General features: G+C 53.5%; 2 pseudogenes; both read right to left on the reverse strand.

Moving 5' to 3' along the window:
- Positions 1–361: 361 nt before the first annotated feature.
- LOC126944009 (uncharacterized) lies at positions 362–479 on the reverse strand (annotated as a pseudogene).
- Positions 480–10337: 9858 nt separating this feature from the next.
- LOC126943986 (uncharacterized) lies at positions 10338–10456 on the reverse strand (annotated as a pseudogene).
- Positions 10457–16221: the final 5765 nt, after the last annotated feature.

A 16221-nucleotide genomic window follows, 5' to 3' on the forward strand; every position in this document is an offset into this window, starting at 1 on the left:
GAAAAAAAAGAAAGAAAGAAAGAAAGAAAGAAAGAAAGAAAGAAAGAAAGAAAGAAAGAAAAAAAGAAAGAAAGAAAGAAAGAAAGAAAAGAAAGAAAAAGAAAAAGAAAGAAGAAAGAAAAAGAAAGGAAGGAAGGAAGGAAGGAAGGAAGGAAGGAAGGAAGGAAGGAAGGAAGGAAGGAAGGAAGGAAGGAAGGGAGGGAGGGAGGGAGGGAGGGAGGGAGGGAGGGAGGGAGGGAGGGAGGGAAGAAAGAAAGAAAGAAAGAAAGAAAGAAAGAAAGAAAGAAAGAAAGAAAGAAAGAAAGAGAGAGAGAGAGAAGGGAAGAAAGGAAGATAGAAAAGAAAGAAAGAAAGCAAAAAAGCCTGTAGCATCCGATATTCCCGGGCGGTCTCCCATCCAAGTATTAACCAGACCCGCCCCTGCTTAGCTTCTGAGATCAGACGAGATCGGGCGAGTTCAGGGTGGTATGGACATCACAGAGGCTCTTGGCTGCCCCATGAGCCCGGCCTAGCCATGTCTGCCGGCTTCCAGCCGGCACCGCCAGCCCGGGGACTCAGGGCTCGGATCAGGAGCCCCGAGCTGCTTGCACGCAGCCTTCCCCCGGCTCCCAAGATTCCGAGCTTCCACCACGTCGGGCCCGGTCGGAACAGGGAGTGCTCTGAAGCGTCACAGCCCAGATCCCATTATCCTGGGATGCCATCCAGTACTCCGCCCTGTCACGGAGGTATTCTTTTGGATCCCTGGACGCTTTGGAGCTCCTGTGAGGTCCCCTCTTTCCCCACCCACACAGAGCCCTTAGGGCTGGCCAAGGCTGAACAGCCAGCCCAGCCAACGTGGCCTTTTTCTCAGAATGACCCTACCATGGTCGTTTGTCCCGACCAAGTCCCGGCCTGTCAGCAAGAGGGTGTGGGGCGTTGGATGTTGGGGGATTATCCTGTTTGACCCTGGCTGGCACTAGATCCAGTAGCCTGATCCCTGGTGGGAGGGGTTGAGAGAAACCCAGACACACCCCACCACCACCAGGAGAAAATCCACAGCCCCACACAAAGACAGGCCCGGGTGCTGGCACATTGGAACCCACACACGGGCACACGCACACACGCAGACACACACACACACAGATACACGCACAAACGGCTTGAAGCAGAGCAAGGAAGAGATGGATGACGAGATTGAAACCGAGGGAGGGAGAGAGACAGGGATTGAGAGAGACAGGGGAGGGGGAGAGGGAAAGATTCAGACTGAGATTCAGGAAAGAGAAAGGGACAGAGAAAGAGAGACAGAGAGACAGAGGGAAGGCAACAGAAATAGCGGGAGGTGCAGGGGAAACCCAGAAGATAGAGAGGGAGGGAGGTAGAGAGCAAAAGAGATAGAGCCATGGAGAGGGAGTGCCCTGCTCTGGTAGGCAGGTCCCTTTTGAGCAGGATGGGATAGGGTGGAGGGGGCATGAGGTGGGCCAGAACAGGGTAACCAGGCCGTCCATGCAAGAGGAGCAATGGAACTCTGAGACGGGTTTTGTCTTGGATTAATTGCTTGCTTTGGAGGTTGGTTTCGTAGGCTCCTTCCTCTCTTGGCACCTCCATCTGCTCTTGGTGCAGTTCGGTGCGCCCCTTGATTGGCAGAGTGTGCCCGCAGGTTTGGCGGGAGCTGTGGCAACAGACGTGCCCAGGGGGCCGGAGACCTGGGTCTGTGGATTGTCCTTGGGACTGGAGATACACGAAGATGGTGGCAATGGGAATCCGGGTGCACAGAGACTCTTTTCCTGGTGGCTGGCGAAGCAATGTCCCTCCCCCGAATAAAGCAACCCCTGCGTTCTGGAGCGAAGGTCTTGACTGGCCTGTCTGGCACCCGCTGCGCCTGCCCGCCCCTTGCCCCAGTTTGGAAGGTTGCGGCGGTGCCTGATGAGTGGATTGAATCGCCTGGTCATTCCCGGAGCTGGAAGTCACCGCAAATGGCAGGAAACCCGCGCCTGCAACTTTGGGGTTTGGCCCCCTTCCCTCCCGGGTGGAGCTGGGCTTCTGGCGGGGCGGCGGCGAGGCAGAAGCGGTGGGATTCTGCTGCCAGGTGGTGCTTTGGTGGCAGAAGCCCAGGAGGAGGTCCCCGGCTGCCGCGGGGGTGAAGGCAGGTGATAAAGTGGGAGCAGAGTCAGGGCAGGTTGGGAAGCATGGCGACTGTAGGGGGAAGGGAGGGATGGGGGGAGCCACAAAAGCCTACAGCAGGCCGGGCACAGTGGATCACGCCTGTAATCCTAGCACTTTGGGAGGCCGAGGCTTGTGGATCACTAAGTCAGGAGATCCAGAACAGCCTGGCTTACACAGTGAAACCCCGTCTCCACTAAAACTACAAAACATGAGCCGAGAGTCGCAGCAGGTGCCTGTAGTCTCAGCTACTGAGGAGGCTGAGCAAGGGAAATGGCATGATCCCCGGAGGCGGAGCTTGCAGTGACCCGAGATCGCGCCACTGCCTTTCCCCCGGATAAAGCAGCCCCTGCCTTCTGTAGCGGAGGTCTTGGCTGGCATGTGTGGCACCCGCTGCCCCAGCCCACCCTGTCCCCCAGTTTGGAAAGTTGCGGCAGCGCCCGATGTGTCAATGGAATCGCATGGCGTTCCGGAAGTGGGAAGGCACCACGAACGGCAGGGAACTCGCGCCTGCGCCTTTGGGGTCCGGCCCCCTGCCCTCCCGGTCTAGATCGAGGCTCCTGGCAGGGCGGCGGCAAGGCGGAAGCAGTGGGATGTAGATGCCCATTGGTTCTTTGGTGGCGGACCCCCAGGAAGAGGTCCCCGGCTGCGGCAGGGGTGTAGGTGGGCGATATAGGGGGAGCAGAGTCAGGGGAGGTTGGGAAGCATGGCGACAGTAGGGGCAAATGAGGGAGGGGACAAGCCACAAAAGCCTACAGCAGGCCGAGGCGGGTGGATCACAATGGCAGGAATCCAGACCAGCCTGGTTCACACGGTGAAATCCTGTTTCTACTGAAAGTACAAAACATGAGCCGGGCCTATACAGGTGGCGGGTGCCTATAGTCCCAGGGGGTCAGGAGGCTGAGGCAGGAGAATGGCGTGAACCCAGGCGGCGGAGCGTGCAGTGAGCCGAGATCGTGCCACTGCACAACAGCCTGGGTGACAGACTGAGATTGCATTTGAAAGAGAAAGAAAGAAAGAAAAAAAGAAAGAAAGAAAGAAAGAAAGAAAGAAAGAAAGAAAGAAAGAAAGAAAGAAAAGAAAAGAAAGAAAGAAAGAAAGAAAGAAAGAAAGAAAGAAAGAAAGAAAGAAAGAAAGAAAGAAAGAAAGAAAGAAAGAAAGAAAGAAAGAAAGAAAGAAAGAAAGAAAGAAAGAAAGAAAGAAAGAAGAAAGAAAGGAAAGGAAGGAAGGAAGGAAGGAAGGAAGGAAGAAAGAAGAAAGAAAGAAAGAAAGAAAGAAAGAAAGAAAAAGAAAGAAAGAAAGAAAGAAAGAAAGAAAGAAAGAAAGGAAGGAAGGAAAGAAAGAAAGAAAGAAAGAAAGAAAGAAAGAAAGAAAGAAAGAAAGAGAAAGAAAGAAAGAAAGAAAGAAAAGAAAGAAAGAAAGAAAGAAAAAAGAAAGAGAGAAGGAAAGAAAGTGAGAGAGTAAGAGAGGGAAAGAAAGAAACAAAGAGAGAAAGAAAGGAAGAATGAAAGAAAGAGAGAAAGAAAGAAAGAGAGAGAGAAAAAGAAAGGGAAGAAAGAAGGAAAGAAAGGAGGAAAGAAATAAGAATGGAAGAAAAAGAGAAAGAAAAGAAAGACAGATGAAAGAAAGATAGAAAGAGAAAAAATCTAAGAAAGAGAGAGAGAAAGAAAGAAAAGAAGAAAGAAAGAAGAAAGAAAAAGGAGAGAACAAAAGAGAAGGAGGAAGGAAGGAAGAAAGAAAGAAACAAAGAAAGAAAGAAACAAAGAAACAAAGAAGAGAGAGAGAAGGGAGGAAAGGAAGGTGGAAAAGAAAGAAAGACAAGAAAGAAAACAAAAAATCCTACAGCACCGGGTATTCCCAGGCGGTCTCCCATCCAAGTACTAACCAGGCCCGAGCCTTCTTAGCTTCGGAGATCAGAGGATATTGGGCGTGTTCAAGGTGTTACGGCCCAGAGGCGCCTGGCTGCCTCAAGAGCCCTGGCCAGCCATGCCCGCCAGCTTCCAGCTGGCCGCGCCAACCCGGGAACGCGTGGCTGGGATCGGGACCCCCGAGCCCCTCGCCTGCGGCCTTCCCCCAGCTCCCGAGCTCCTGAGCTTTCACCACGTCAGGCCCGCTCAGAACAGGGAGTGCTCTGAGGTGTCAGGGCCCAGAGACCACGATCCTGGGACCCTGTCCGGTCATCTGCCCTGTCGCGCAGGTATTCTTCTGGATCCCTGGTGGCTCACGATCTCCTGCGAGGCCCCCTTCTTGCCCCACCCACCCAGAGCCGTCAAGGCTGGCCAAGATCAAACAGCCGGCCCAGTGGCCTTTTTCTCACAACACGCCAACCACGGTCACTTGTTCCGACCAAGAAATGGCCGGTGGGCAAGAGGGCATGGGAGTTGGGGTTTGGGGGATGCTCTGCTTTGTCCCGGGCTGGCACTAGAGTCGGCAGCCTGATCCCTGGTGAGAGAGGCTGAGAGAAACCCAGACACAACCCACCACCACCAGAAGCAAATCCTCAGCCCCACACACAGACACACCAGGGTGCTCTCGCACAAGAATGCACACACGCGCGAGCGCGGGCACACACACAGACACACAGACACATACACACACACACACATGCATGTACACACAAATGGCTTGAAGGAGAGCAAGGAAGAGATGGATGGAGAGATTGAAATCGAGGGAAGGAGAGAGACAGCAATCGAGAGAGACAGGGGACAGGGAGAGGGAAAGAGACATACAGAGAGGCAGAGAAAGAGAGAAGGACAGAGAAAGAGAGAGAGACAGAGAGACAGAGGGAAGGCGACAGAAATATCGCGAGCTGCAGGGGCAAACTCAGAAGAGTGAGGGGGTGGAAGCTAGAGAGCGACAACGATAGATCCTTGGAGAGAGAGCGCCCTGTTCCTTTAGGCAGGGCCCTTTTGAGCAGGCCGGGATAGGGTGGAGGGGGCTTGGGCTGGGCGAGAACAGAGTGGCCAGGCCGTTCATGCGAGAGGAGCAACAGAGCTCTGTGACAGGTTTCCTCTTGGATTAATTGTTTGCTTTGCAGGTGGTTTTCTTAAGCTCCTTCCTTTGTTGGCACCCCCATGTGCTCTTGGTGCGATTTGGTCAGCTCCTGAATTGGCAGAGTGTGTCAGCCCGTTTGATGGGAGCCGTGGCAACAGGCGTGCCCACGGGGCCCGAGGCCTGTGTCTGTGGAGTGTCCTTGGGACTGGAGTTTACATGAAGATTTTGGCAATGGGAATCTGGGTGCACAGGTACTGTTTTCCTGGTGGCTGGCAATGCAATGTCCTTCCCCTGGATAAAGCAGCCCCAGCGTACTGGAGCATAGGTGTTGGCTGGCATGTGTGGCACCCGCTGCCCCTGCCCACACCTTCCCCTGGTTTGGAAGGTTCCGACGGCACCTGAAGAGTGGATTGAATCACCTGGGCATTCCGGGAGTGGGTAGGGACTGGGAAAGGCAGGGAAACCGCGCCTGCGACTTTGGGGTCCGGCCCCATTCAATCTCGGGCTGGAGTCGGGATCTTGGCGAGGTGGTGGTGAGGTGGAAGAGGTGGAATGCAGCTGCCTGGTGGTGCTTTGGTGGGGGACCCCCAGGAGGCGATCCCCGACTGTGGCGGGGGTGTAGGCCGGTGATGAAACGGAAGCAGAGTCAGGGTAAGCTGGTAAGCATGGTGACTGTAGGGGGAAGGGAATGAGGGGGGAAGCCCCAAAAGCCTACAACAGTCCACGACCGGTGGATCACGCCTGTAATCCCAGCACTTTCGGAGGCTGACACAGGTGGATCACGAGGTCAGGAGATCCAGACCAGTCTGGATAACATGGTGCGACCCTGTCTCTACTAAACCTACAAAACATGAGCCGGCCATGGAGCCAGGAGCCTGTAGTCCCAGCTGCTCAGGAGGCTGAGGCAGGCAATGGCATGTACAGGGGAGGCAGAGCTTGAAGTTAGCCGAGACCGTGCCACTGCATTCCAGCCTGGGTAACAGAGCGAGATTCTGTCTGGAAGAAAAAGAAAGAAAGAAAGAGAGAAAGAAGGAAGGAAGGAAGGAAGGAAGGAAGGAAGGAAGGAAGGAAGGAAGGAAGGAAGAAGGAAGGAAGGAAGGAAGGAAGGAAAGAAAGAAAGAAAGAAAGAAAGAAAGAAAGAAAGAAAGAAAGAAAGAAAGAAAGAAAGAAAGAAAGAAAGAAAGAAAGAAAGAAAGAAAGAAAGAAAGAGAAAGAAGGAAGGAAAGAAAGAAGTAAGAAAGAGAGAAAGAAAAGAAAGAAAGAAAGAAAGAAAGAAAGAAAGAAAGAAAGAAAAGAAAGAAAGAAAGAAAGAAGAAAGAAAAAAGAGATAAAGAAAAAGAAAGGAAGAAAGAATAGAGAGAGAGAGAAGGGAAGAAAGGAAGGTAGAAAAGAAAGAAAGACATGAAAGAAAGCAAAAAAGCCTACAGCGCCCAGTATTCCCAGGCGGTCTCCCATTCAAGTACCAAACGGCCAGACCCAGCTAAGCTTCCGAGATCAGACAAGATCACGCGCGTTCAGGTTCGTATGGCTGTAGATGCCAGAAGAGGCGCCTGGCTGCCCCAACAGCCCTGCCCAGCCATGACTGATGGCTTCCAGTCGGCACAGCCAGCCCGGGGATGCTGGGCTTGTATCGGGACCCCCGAGCCGCTCACCAGTGGTCTTCCCCCGGCTCCAGAGCTCTCGACCTTCCACCACGTTGGGACCACTCAGAACAGGGAGGGCTCCGAGGTGTCAGGGCCCAGGGTCCATGATCCTGGGACCCCGTCCAGGTCCAGTCCTCCGCCCTGTCGCTTAGGTATTCTTTTGGATCCGTGGTCGCTCAGGAGCTCCTGCGTGACCCCCTCTTGCCTCACCCACCCAGGACGTCAGGGCTGGCCAAGGGTGAACTGCCAGCCCAGCCATGCATGGCCTTTTCTCATAACGCCCCCACCACGGTCTCTTGTAATGACCAAGACCTGCCGGGTGGGCAAGAGGGCATGGGGGGTTGGAGGTTGGGGTATGGCCCTGCTTTGCCCCGGGCTGGCACTAGAGGCAGCAGCCTGATCTCCAGCAAGAGGAGCTGAGAGAAACCCAGACACACCTCACCACCACCAGGAACAAATCCACAGCCCAACACACAGACACACCCGGGCGCTCTTGCACGGGAACACACACCCGCGCACACACACTGACACAAACGTACACACACATGCACAAACACACGTGCATGCACACACAAATGGCTTGAAGGAGATCAAGGAAGAGATGAATGGAGAGATTGAAACCAAGGGAGGGAGAGATATAGTGATAGAGAGAGACAGGGGAGGGGGAGAGGGAAAGAGACAGACAGAGAGACAGAGGGAAGGCGACAGAAGTAGCATGCAGTGCCGGGTCAAACCCAGAAGAGAGAGGCACAGGGAGCTAGAGCAAGAGCGATAGAGCCTTGGAGAGGGAGTGCCCTGCTCCGGTAGGCAGGGTCCTTTTGAGCAGCCTGGGATAGGTTGAAGGGGGCTTGGACTGGGCCAGAACAGGGTGGCCAGGCTATCCATGGAACGGAGCACTGAGACAGGTTTTGTCCTGGATCAACTACTTGCTTTGGAGGTGGGTTTCATAGGCTCCTTCCTTTGTTGGCACCTCCCTGTGCTCTTGGTGCGGTGCGGTGGGCCCCTTGATTTGCAGGGCTCACCCGTCCGTATGGCAGGAGCCGTGGCAATGGGCATGCCCACAGGGCCCTAGGCCTTTGTCTCTGGCGTGTCCTCGGGAATGGAGTTTACAGGAAGTTGGTGGCAATGGGAATCCGGGTGCACAGTGCCTGTTTTCCTGGTGGCTGGCGAAGCAATGTGCTTCCCCCGGATAAAGCAGCCCCTGCATTCTGGAGCGGAGTTCTTGGCTGGCGTGTGTGGCACCCGCTGTCCCTGCCCTACCCTTCACCCTGTTTGGAAGGTTGCAGCAGCGCCTGATGGTTGAATAGAAATGCCTGGGCGTTCCAGGAGCCAGAAGGCACCAGGAACGTTAGGGAACCCGTGCCTGCGCATTTGGGGTCCGTCCCCCTGCCCTCCCGGGCTGGAACCAGGCTCCTGGCAGAGTGGCAGTGAGGCAGAAGCGGTGGGGTCCTGCTGCCCAGTGGTACTTTGGTGGCGGACACCCAGGAGAAGGTTCCTGGCTGCAGCGGGTGTGTAGGCGGGGGATAAAGCGGGGGCAGATTCACCGAAGGTTGGGAAGCACGCTGACAGTAGGGGGAAGGAAGGGAGGGGGGAAGCCACAAAAGCCAACACCAGGCCAGGCACAGTGGATCACGCCTGTAATCCCAGCACTTTGGGAGGCCGAGGCCTGTGGATCACAAGGTGAGGAGATCCAGACCAGCCTGGCTAACACGTTGACACCCCATCTCTACTAAAACTTCAAAACATGAATTGGGAGTGGCCGGTGCTGGCAGTCCCAGCTGTTCAGGAGGCTGTGGCAGGAGAATGGCGTCAACCCGGGAGGCCAAGCTTGTGGTGAGACAAGATCGCGCCACTGCACTCCAGCCAGGGTGACACAGTGAGACTCTGTCTGGAAGAGAGAGAGAGAGAGAGAGAGAGAGAGAGAGAGAGAGAGAGAGAGAAAGAAAGAAAAAGAAAGAAAGAAAAAAGAAAGAAAGAAAGAAAGAGAAAGAAAGAAAAGGAAGAAAGAACGATAGCAAGATGAAAGAAAGAGAAAGAAAGAAAAGAAAGAAAGAATGATTGCAAGATGAAAGAAAGAAAGAAAGAAAAAGAAAGAAAGACAGAAAAAGGAAAGAAAGAAAGAGAAAGAAAGGAAAGTGAGAGAGAACTAAAGAAAGAAGAAAGAAAGAACAAGAGATAATGAGAAAACATGGAAAGAAAGAAAGAAAGGAAGGGAGAGAGAGACAATTAAAGAGAAAGAAAGAAAGAAAGAAAGAAAGAAAGAAAGAAAGAAAGAAAGAAAGAAAGAAAGAAAGAAAGAAAGAAAGAAAGAAAGAAAGAAAAGAAAGAAAGAAAGAAAGAAAGAGAAAGAAAGAAAAGAAAGAAAGTAGGAAAGAAAGAAGAAAGAAAGAAAGTAGGAATGAAAGAAGAAAGAAAGAGACAAAGAAAGAAAAGAAAGTAGGGAGAGAGACAGAAAGAAAGAATGAAGTAAAGAAAGAAAGAAACTAAGAAAGAAAGAAGAAAGAAAGAAAGAAGGAAAGAAAGGATAAAGGAGAGAAAGAAAGAAAAGAGGGAAAGAAAGAAGGAGAAAGAAGAAAAAAGAACGAAAGAGAGGAAAGACAAAAAGAGAAAGAAAGAAGGAAATAAAGAAAGCAAGAAGAGAAGAGAGAAAGAAAAGAAAGAAAGAGGGAAGAAAGAAAGAATGAAAAGGAGAAAAGAAGGAAGGAAGGAAAGAAAGGGAGAGAGAGAGAAAGAAAGAGTAAGAAAGAAGGAAAGAGAGGCCGGGCGCGGTGGCTCAAGCCTGTAATCCCAGCACTTTGGGAGGCCGAGACGGGTGGATCACAAGGTCAGGAGATCGAGACCATCCTGGCTAACCCGGTGAAACCCCGTCTCTACTAAAAAATACAAAAAACTAGCCGGGCGAGGTGGCGGGCGCCTGTAGTCCCAGCTACTCGGGAGGCTGAGGCAGGAGAATGGCGTGAACCCGGGAGGCGGAGCTTGCAGTGAGCTGAGATCCGGCCACTGCACTCCAGCCTGGGTGACAGAGTGAGACCCCATCTCAAAAAAAAAAAAAAAAAAAAAAGAAAGAAGGAAAGAGAGAGATAAAAGAAAGAAAAGAAAGAAGAAAGAAGGAAAGTCAGAAAGAAAGAAGAGACAAAGAAAGAAAAGAAAGTAGGAAGAGAGACAGAAAGGAAAGAATGAAGGAAAGAAACAAACAAACAAAGAAAAAAGAAAGAAGAAAGGAGAGAAAGAAGGAAAAGAGGGAAAGAAAGAAAGAGAAAGAAGAAAAGATAAAAGAACGAAAGGGAGGAAAGACAAAAAGAGAAAGAAAGAAAGAAGGAAATAAAGAAAGCAAGAAGAGAGAAAGAAAGAATGAAAGGGAGAAAAGAAAGAAAGAAGGAAGGAAAAAAAGAAAGAAGGAAAGAAAGAAAGAAAGAAAGAAAGAAAGAAAGAAAGAAAGAAAGAAAGAAAGAAAGAAAGAAAGAAAAAAAAAGAAAGAAAGAAAGAAAGAAAGAAAGAAAGAAGGAAGAGAGGGAGAGAAGGGAAGAAAGGAAGGTAGAAAAGAAGGAAAGACAGCTAAAACTCCTACAGTGCCCAGTATTCCCAGGTAGTCTCCCATCCAAGAACTACCAAGACCCGACCCTGCTTAGCTTCCAAAATCAGATGAGATCGGGCGGGTTCAGGGTGGCATGGCCGTAGTCACCTGCAGAGCCGCCTGGCTGCCCCAAGAGCTCGGCTCAGCCATGCCCACTGGTTTCCAGCTGGCACCGCCAGCCCAGGGCCGCCGGGCTTAGAAAAGGACCTCTGAGATGCTCGCCCGTGGCCTTCCCCCAGCTCCTGAGCTCCGGAGCTTCCACCACGTTCTGCCCACTCGGAAAAAGAAGTGCTCCGAGGCGTTAGGGCCCAGGGCCCAGGATCCTAGGACCCCGTCCCATCCTCCGCCCTGTGACGGATGCATTCTTTTGGATCCCTGGCCACTTAGGAGCTCCTGCGAGGCCCCCTCATATCCCACCCACCCAGAGCCGTCATGGCTGGTCAAGGAAGAACAGCTGGAACAGCTGCGCATGGCCTTTTTCTCACAGCGCCCCCACAAAGGTCACTTGTCCAGACCAAGACCCGGCCGGTGGGCAAGAGGGCGTGGGGGGTTGGGGGTTGAGGGATGGCCCTGCTTTGCCCCAGGCTGGCACTAGTGCCTGCAGCCTGATCCCCGGCGAGAAGGGCTGAGAGAAACCCAGACACACCCCACCACCACCAGGAGCAAATCCACAGCCCCACACACAGACACACCCGGGCGCTGGCGCACAGGAACCCCCACACACGCGTGTACACAGACACAGACATACACACACACACACACACACACACACATGCACACACAAATAAAAGTCTTGAAGGAGAACAAGGAAGAGATGGATGGAGAGATTGAAACTGATGGTGAGAGAGAGACATCCATCGAGAGAGACAGGGGAAAAGCAGAGGGAAAGAGACAGACTGAGATTCAGAGAAAGAGAGAGGGACAGAGAAAGAGAGACAGAGACAGAGGGAAGGTGACAGAAATAGCGGGAGGTGCAGGGGAAACTCAGAAGATAGAGGGGGAGGGAGGTAGAGAGGGAGAGAGATAGAGCCATGGAGAGGGAGCTCCTTGCTCCAGTAGGCAGGGCCCTTTTGTGCAGGCCAGGATAGGGTGGAGGGGGCATGGGCTGAGCCAGAACAGGGTGACCAGGCCATCCATGTAAGAGGAGCAATGGAGCACTGAGACTGGTTTTGTCTAGGGTTAATTGCTTGTTTGGAGGTGTGTTTTGTAGGCTCCTTAATTTGTTGGCACCTCCCTGTGCTCCTGGTACGGTGTGTTGGCCCCTAGATTCGCAGAGTGCGACCGACCATATGGCAGGAGCCATGGCACCGGGCGTACACACGGTGCCCGAGGCCTGGGTCTCAGGCATGTCCTCGGGACTGGAGTTTACACGAAGTTGGTGGCAATGGAATCCGGGTGCACACGGACTGTTTTCCTGGTGGCTGGCAAAGCAAGGTCTTCCCCCGGATAAAGTGGCCCCTGTGTTCTGGAGCGGAGTTCTTGGCTGGTGTGTGTGACACCCTCTGCCCCTGCCTGCCCCTTCCCCCGGTTTGGAAGGTTGTGGCGGTGTTTGATGAGTACATTGAATCGCCTGGGCGTTCCGGGAGCGGGAAGGAAGCGTGAAGGGGAGGGAACCTGCGCCTGCGTCTTTATGGTCGCACCCCCTGCCCTCCCGGGATGGACCCGGGCTCCTGGCTTGGCGGCGGCAAGGGGGAAGCGTTGGGAGGCTGCTGCTCGGTTGTGCTTTCGTGGCGGACCCCCAAAAGGACGTCCCCGGCTGCAACGGTGCTGTAGGCAGGCAATAAAGTGGGAGCAGTGTCCGGGTCGGTTGGGAAGCATGGCAACAGTAGGGGGAAGGGAGGGAGGGGGGAAACCGCAGAAGACTATAGCAGGCCCTGTGCGGTGAATCGCCTGTAACCACAGCACGTTCGATTTCCAAGGAGGGTGGATCATGAGGTCAGGAGATCCAGACCAGCCTGGCTAACATGGTGAAACACCGTCTCTACTAAAACTACAAAACATGAGCCCGGCTATAGTCCCCGAGGAGAATGGTGTGAATGCGCGAGGCGGAGCTTGCAGTGAGCCGAGATCGTGCCACTGCACTCCATCCTGAGTGACAGAGAGAGACTCCCTCTGGAAGAGAAGGAAGGAAGGAAGGAAGGAAGGAAGGAAGGAAGGAAGGAAGGAAGGAAGGAAGGAAGGAAGGAAGGAAGGAAAGGAAGAAGGAAGGGAGGGAGGGAGGGAGGGAGGGAGGGAGAGGGAGGGAGGGAGGGAGGGAGGGAGGGAGGGAAGGAAGGAAGGAAGGAAGGAAACAAAGAAACAAGGAAAGAAAGGAAAGAAATAGAAAAGAAGAAAGAAAGAAAGAAGGAAAGAGAAAAAGAAAGAAAAGAAAGAAAAGACAGAAGGAAGGAAGAGAGAGAAGAAAAAAAGGAAAGTAGAAAAGAAAGAAAGAGAAGAAAGAAAGCAAAAAAGCCTACAGCACCTGGTATTCCCAGGCGGTCTCCTATCCAAATCCTGCTAAGCAGCACCAACCCTGCTTAGCTTCTGAGATCAGATGAGATCTCACGTGTTCAGGGTCGTATGTCCCTAGATGCCGGCAGAGGTGCTTGGCTGCCACAAGAGACCAGCCCAGCCATGCCTGCCAGCTTCCAGCCGGCACCACCAGCCCGGGGCCTCTGAGCTTGCATCTGGACCCCGAGCCGCTCGCCTGTGGCCTTCCCCCGGCTCCCGAGCTCCTGATCTTCCACCACGTATGGCCCGTTTGGATCAGGGATTGTGGGCCCAGGGCCCACAATCCTGGGACCCCGTCCGGTCCTCTGCCCTGTCACGGAGGTACTCTTTTGGATCCCTGGTGGCTCAGGAGCTCCTCTGAGGCCCCCACTTGCACCACCCAGCCAGAGCTGTCAGGGCTGACCAAGGGAGAATAGGCTGCCCAGTGGCGCGTGGACTTTATCTCACAACGCCAACACCCAGGCCTGTGCCTTTGGGGTCCAGCCCCCTACCTCCCAGGCTGGAGCTGGGCTGCTGCAGGGCGGCAGCTAGGAGGAAGGGGTGGAATGCTGCTGTCTGGTGGTGCCTTGGTGGTGCAACCCCAGAAGGAGTTCACCAGGTGCATCGGGAGTGTACGGGCATGATAAAGTGGGAGCAGATTCAGGGGAGTTTGGGAAGCATGGCGATAGTAGGGGAAAGGGAGGGAGGGGGGAAGCCACAAAAGCCTATTGCAGGCCAGGCCTGGTGGATCACGAATGTAATCCCAGCACTTTGGGAGGCCAAGGCATGTGGAATACGAGGTGAGGAGATCCAGATCAGACTGGCTTACACAGTGAAACCTCATCTGCACTAAAACTACAAAACATGAGCCAGGTGTGGTGGTGGGCGCCTGTAGTCCCAGCTGCTTGGGAGACTGAGGCAGGAGAATGGCATGAACCCAGGAGGCAGGGCTTGCAGTGAGCTGAGATCGTGCCACTGCACTCCAGCCTGGGTGTCAGAGCGGGACACTGTTTGGAAGAAAAAGAAGAAAGAAGGAAAGAGAGAGAGAGAAAAAGAAAAAAAAAAAAAAAGAAAGAAAGAAAAAGAAAGAAAGAAAGAAAGAAAAAGAAAGAAAGAAAGAAAGAAAGAAAGAAAGAAAGAAAGAAAGAAAAAAGAAAGAGAAAGAAAAAAGAAAGAAGGAAGGAAAGAAAGAAAAAAGAATGAAAGAATAAAAGAAAGAAAAGAAAGAAGGAATGAAAGAAAGGAAAAAAGAAGAGAGAGAGAGACAGAGAAGGGAAGAAAGGAAGCTGAAAAGCAAAGAAAGACATGAAAGAAAGCAAAAAAGCCTACAGCACCTGGCATTTTCCCATCCAAGTACTAACCAGGCCCGACCTTGCTTAAGCTTCAAAGATTAGACGAGATCGGGCGCATTCAGGGTGGTATGGCCGTAGATGCTGGTAGAGGTGCCTGGCTGCCCCAAGAGCCCAGCACAGCCATGCCCACTGACTGACAGCATGCACCGCTGGCCCATGGCCGCCGGGCTCGAATCGGGACCCCCGTGCCACTTTCCCTGGCTCCCGAAATCCCGAGGTTCGACCACATCAGGCCTGCTCAGAACAGGGAGTGCTCCGAGGCGTCAGGGCCCAGGGCCCACAGTCCTAGGACCCCGTCCAGTCCTCCGTGCTATTGCGGACATATTCTTTTGGATCCATGGCTGTTCAGGAGCTCCTGCGGGGCCCCTGCTGCCCCAATCACCCACAGCTGTCAGAGCTGGCCAAGACTGAACAGCTGGACCAGCCACGCCTGGCATTTTTCTCACAACGCACCCAACACGGTGACTTGTCCCAACCAAGACCCGACCGGTGGGCAAAAGGGCATGGGAGGTTGGGGGTTGGGAGATGGTCCTGCTTTCCCCGGAACTGGCACTAGGGCCGGCAGCCTGATCCCCGGCAAGAGGGGCTGAGAGAAACCCAGACACACCGCACCACCACCAGGAGCAAATCCACGGCCCCACACACAGACACACCCAGGCGCTCACGTGCGGGAACCCAGACATTCACGCACCCACACACACAGAAACACACACACACACACACACACACACACACATGCAAGACCACACAAACGGCTTGAAGGAGAGCAAGGAACAGATGGATGGAGAGATTGAAACTGAGGGAGGGAGAAAGACAGCGATCAAGAGAGACAGGGGAGGGGGAGAGGGAAAGAGACAGACAGAGAGGCAGAGAAAGAGAGAGGGACAGAGGAAGGCAGAGAGACAGAGAGACAGATGGAAGGCGACAGAAGTAGCACGAGGTGCAAGCACAAACCCAGAAGAGAGAAGGGGATGGAGATAGAAAGTGAGAGCTATAGAACCTTGCAGAGGGAGCACCCTGCTCCAGTAGGCAAGTCCCTTTTGAGCAGGCCGGGATAGGGTGGAGGGGGCTTGGGCTGGGCCAGAACAGGGTGGCCAGGCCTTCCGTGGGAGAGGAGCAATGGAGCACTGAGACGGGTTTTGTCTTGGATTAATTGTCTGCTTTGCAGGTGGATTTCGTAGGCTCCTTCCTTTTTTGGAACCTCTTTGTGCTCTTGGTGTGGTGCAGTGGTCCCCTTGATTTGCAGAGGGCACCCACCCGTTTGGCATGAGCCATGGCACCAAGCGTGCCCACAGGGCCCGAGGCCTGGGTCTCTGGCGTGTCCTCGGGACTGGAGTTTAAACGGAGTTTTTGGCAATGGGAACCCGGGTGCACAGGCACTGTTTTCCTGGTGACAGGGGTAGCAATGTCCTTCCCCCGGATAAAGCATCCCCTGCAATCTAGACCGGAGGTCTTAGCTGGCGTGTCTGGCACCCACTGCCCCTGCCTGTCCCTTCCCCCGGTTTGGAAGGTTCCAGCGTCGCCTGATGAGTGGATTGAAATGCCTGAGCATTCCGGAAGGGGGTAAGGTCCCAAAAGGCAGGAAACCCGTGCCTGCACCTTTGGGGTCCGGCCCCTGCCCTCCCGGGCTGGAGACGGGCTCCTGGCGGGGCGGCAGTGAGGCGCAAGCGGTGGGATGCTGCCGCCTGGTGATGCTTTGGTGGCGGACCACCAGGAGGAGGTCCCTGGCTGCGGCGGTGGTGTAGGCGGACAATAAAGTGGGAGTAGAGTCAGGGTAGGTTGGGAAGCATGGTGACAGTAAGGGGAAAGGAGGGAGGGGGAAGCCACAAAAGCCTACAGCAGGCCAGGCACGCTGGATCACGCCTGTCATGCCAGGACTTTGGGAGGCTGAGGCAGGTGGATCACAAGGTCAGGAGATCCAGACCAGCATGGCTAGCACGGTGAAACCCCATCTCTACTAAAACTACAAAACATGAGCTGGGCATGGTGGCAAGCACCTCTAGTCCCAGGTGCTCAGGAGACTGAGGCAGGAGAATGGCGTGAACCCAGG

The sequence above is a fragment of the Macaca thibetana genome, chromosome 1, assembly GCF_024542745.1.
Source record: "Macaca thibetana thibetana isolate TM-01 chromosome 1, ASM2454274v1, whole genome shotgun sequence".
NCBI lineage: Eukaryota > Metazoa > Chordata > Mammalia > Primates > Cercopithecidae > Macaca > Macaca thibetana.